The following is a 4008-nucleotide window of genomic DNA, read 5'->3' as shown; positions in this document are numbered from 1 at the left end:
TTTTGTTTTTGTATTTAATATTTATTATGTAAGCATGCAAATACGCAAAAGCATGCCGCAGTAAAACGAAAACTGTAGATTTGACGCACCTTTGACTTGTAGATAGAATTTAAAGAGTTTTAATTTTGTTTAAATATATAAAAATAGCAGGTAAATTTTTTTCCTGAAATCATTAAATCTGTATTTACTTTCAAACGCTATTTCTATGGAAAAATCACTCACATGCCTTTGACCAGTTCCCATCTCCTATAGCGAACTCCTGAACGAACATATACTGTAATTGCAGATATGTTCTAGTGTAACAATCATCATTCATGGTCTTATTTAATGTGGCTAAGCTTGTAAACTGGATTATTATTTTATTTTTTTTACAGCCAAGTTGATATAGATTTAAAGAAAAGAAAAAAACTGCATTATCTTCTTGTAAAACTTAAAAATTGTAACCTGCCCTCTGTTTTACATTAAGTGCTTTATTGTTTCACAAAAGCAGAGTACCGACATGATCCTAATGTCTGTAGTTGTATCCACACAAATCTAAATGTAATAGCCTGCAACCATTGGTGGGTCTGCCCGATAGTTTAAAGTACCATGTTGGTTTTGCCTTTTAAAAGATTGCCACTTTAAATTATTGTGGCAGACTCACCAATGCCTGCAAATTGCAGGCTATTGCTTTTGCCCCAATTTGTGGACTAATGGAACTGACCCTACAAATAACCAAAGTATTGCAGTCTCAAATGAAGAGCACAGCATTTTGTACTTTCTAGAATAGGTCCTGTTGGATGCTCATCTTAAATGTTTGATTTATAGGCTTGACTGAGATGGGAGCACCTATTGTAAGCATTATCACCTGCTTATCTGTGGGTATTCTGTGGCTAAGTGTTACCCGCAGCACACAGTATTATCACAATGAAAACGTCTGTAAACACTAGTGTATGCAAATTTGAAGTTAGCGGAGCTAAGCTAAGGGGTAGTCAGTGTAAGTCTGGGCAGATATATTGGCTGATCAATTGATCGGCCAATAGACCAGGTGTCCGTCGGCCAGTGGGGGTACCAGCGATATGTCTGAACGATGTTCAGACATATCTTGTTGGCTGTGCTGCCCCAATATATCTGCAGATCTATTTGGCATCGGCTGTGCAGCACAGCCAACGAGATGTGTACGGGCAGTCAGCTGACCACCTGTGTATGAACAACCATCACCTGCGGATATATAGCTGTAGCCTTGACACATTAAAATATCCCCCCATACTTAAAGTACAATTTTTTTTTTTAGATTTGACACCCTTACCCTCTTCACTTAGTGGAAATAAAAGCACATCTGTCTATAAACAGCCATACTTATTGGTGTCATCTGAGAGGAATAAACTGTCTTGCTTGTCACTTATCTACAACACATCAAAATATACTACTAATATATATATTTAAATATGTTGTAGACCAGTGGGGACTATTACTTCGGTTATAAGAATATCGTTGTTTACGCATGACACATGACTAAGATGATCCTTGTGGTAATTCGTTTCTTTTAGAATTAGAATATAATTGTCCTTTGGTTAACTCTACATTATGTGACCATGTTGGTAATTTCACTGTTTGGATGATCCTGTTCATATAAACCACAGGTTCTCAAACTCTGTCCTCAGGACCCCAAACAGTGCATGTTTTCCACGTCCCCTCACAGCATCACAAGTGAAATAATTAGCTCCCCCTGTGGATCTTTTAAAATGTGTTAGTAAATAATGAATACACCTGTGCACCTTCTGGGTGAAATGTGAACTGTGTGGGGTCCTGAGGACTGAGTTTGACAACCACTGCTATAAACACCTCGAAGGTGATGGATTGTTTGAATGCACATTAGAACCCCCATTATCCCGATTAAATGACGAGGGTGGTTATAATTGAACTTACAGTTAATCCAAACATACATGTATAGTAACTACTGTATTGTTAATGTGGAAATTGTTTACACTGTGGAGCCAAAGCAGAATGTGACATACAGTATGTGGCAGTGAACACACGCAGCCTATTTTGGACTAATGTATAGTGTGTGTACCAGGAAAGATTGAAGTAAATATATTTATAGCTGTCAGTGTTATACTGGATCTTTGGGGTTCTACTGTATATTTCTACTTCAGGGTCCATAGGGTATCCACAGGATACCTTGGGGTATAGGTGTGACGTCAGTCGCAGGGCACCAAAGAGTTAAGCTTTCAGCCTCCCAGGATGCACTAGGTCCCCCTCCTATACCCCGCCCCCGAGCCAAGGCACCTCAGTTTAGTTTGGTGCCCGGCCGGAGTCGGGTGCACCTGTTGGAGTGGGGGCTAGAAGAGCCCCTGAAGCTTATTCTTCATGCAGCTGTGGCTGCACAACTGGATGAACAGCATGGACAGTCAGTCCTGACGTCCATGCTGTCTTCCCTACACCCCGCCGGTACCAGAACGCCGGTACTGATCCGGGGATGCTGGTGGGCGTCTGGGGTCACAGCTAGCGGTGACCCCAGATGCTCCGGACCATGGCCGGATTCAAGGGGGACAGAGGTAAGCAGCGGGGTCCCGCGGTGGGTCCCCGCTGATCACATGGTCCTAAGTCCCCAGGCAGGGGGCTCCCTGGGGACTGGCTGCAGCGTGGAGCCAGGCGACCAACCTGCGCTTCCACTACCCCCTGGGACAGCGGACCGCAGCAGAGCGGTAGCGCTGCGGCGTCCCAGGGGTTAAATGCATGCCAGGGGAGCGCGCCTTCCCTGTCTCACAGCCGGCGCCTCCCCCGCTGCACACAGCCATTTCTGCATGCTGCCGACTGGTCCTGTGGCAGCGCTCCTCCCCCAGGCCAGCCTCCTCTCTGCTCCTCGGCGGCCATCTTCTCCAGAACGCATGGTGAACGCTGCTGGAAGCGCTGGAAGGAAGCATCGTGGTCTGGGTCCCCCCGCATACCTCTCCTCCGCTGTGGTCAGGTCTGTGTATGCAGCGCTGTGTCCTACCAGGCCCTGTGTCTGTGTAGTTGAGTGATCAGCGCTGTTAGTGCAGGAATTGTTATTTTTCTGCATTGTATGTGACTGTGCTAGCGCTGCTGCCTGTAATCTTTTCTTCTCTAAACTGTCAGCTTTATTACTGTCCCTGTTCTTTCTGCTAAAGCCCTTGCGGTGCGGTGCTGCAGGGTGGTCTCTCGCCTATTTAATACTTAATTGGTGAGAGAGGTCACATACGTGGTGCCATCATGTCTGAAAGTGATTTTCCCCTCCGGCTACAGTGTACCACGTGCAAAGTACCGTTAGCGGAGGGGGAGGGTAGTGCGGAGGGCCTTTGCCGGCAGTGTTCGTCCATGGCGCGGCCTATTACGGTTACAGCACCGGTACAGGAGCCGCCCTGGGCTTGTTTCGCTCAGGCGTTAACAGCTTTAGTGGGCCAGTTAGCTCCGCAGCCCGCGTTTACTCCGATGGGTTTGTCCCAGCAGTCTGTGGTGTCGTCACCCATGCAGGGGTTCCCACGACAATTGGTGGTACCCCACAGTCTCCCTATTTCCCCGCTCCCGGGTTCTCAGGAACCAGCGTGGGTTAACTCCCTGACGAGTTCTGTACAGCACTTGTCGGATGTGTTGCAAGGGGAGTCTGTGATGCGGTCTCATAAAAGGCCGGTGGCGTCTCTGTCCGCTCCTTATGAGGATGACGAAGGGACGTCTGATGATGGGGAGATTCTAGATCCTTACGATCAGGAACCTCTCCATACTAAGGACGCTGATGCTAAGTCCAAAGTATATATTCCTGGACTTATTCGGGCGGTCCGCACAGCCTTGGTGATTGAGGACGAAGTTCCCCCAGCGGCTAAATCTAAGTATGCCTTTTTCAAAGATGTGAAGGGCGATGCCACAGTCTTTCCTCTTTCGGGTCAGTTGGTGGACCATTTAGAGGAGGCGTGGAAACAACCTGGCAAAAGATACCAGCCGCAGAGACGCCTGGCGGTGGCTTATCCGTTCGCGGATAATTATTTTGCGGAGTGGGAATCCCCTCCACAG

Source organism: Taudactylus pleione, unplaced genomic scaffold (assembly GCF_031769625.1).
Source record: "Taudactylus pleione unplaced genomic scaffold, aTauple2 ptg000372l, whole genome shotgun sequence".
Lineage (NCBI taxonomy): Eukaryota > Metazoa > Chordata > Amphibia > Anura > Myobatrachidae > Taudactylus > Taudactylus pleione.
This window is presented reverse-complemented; position numbering follows the sequence as displayed.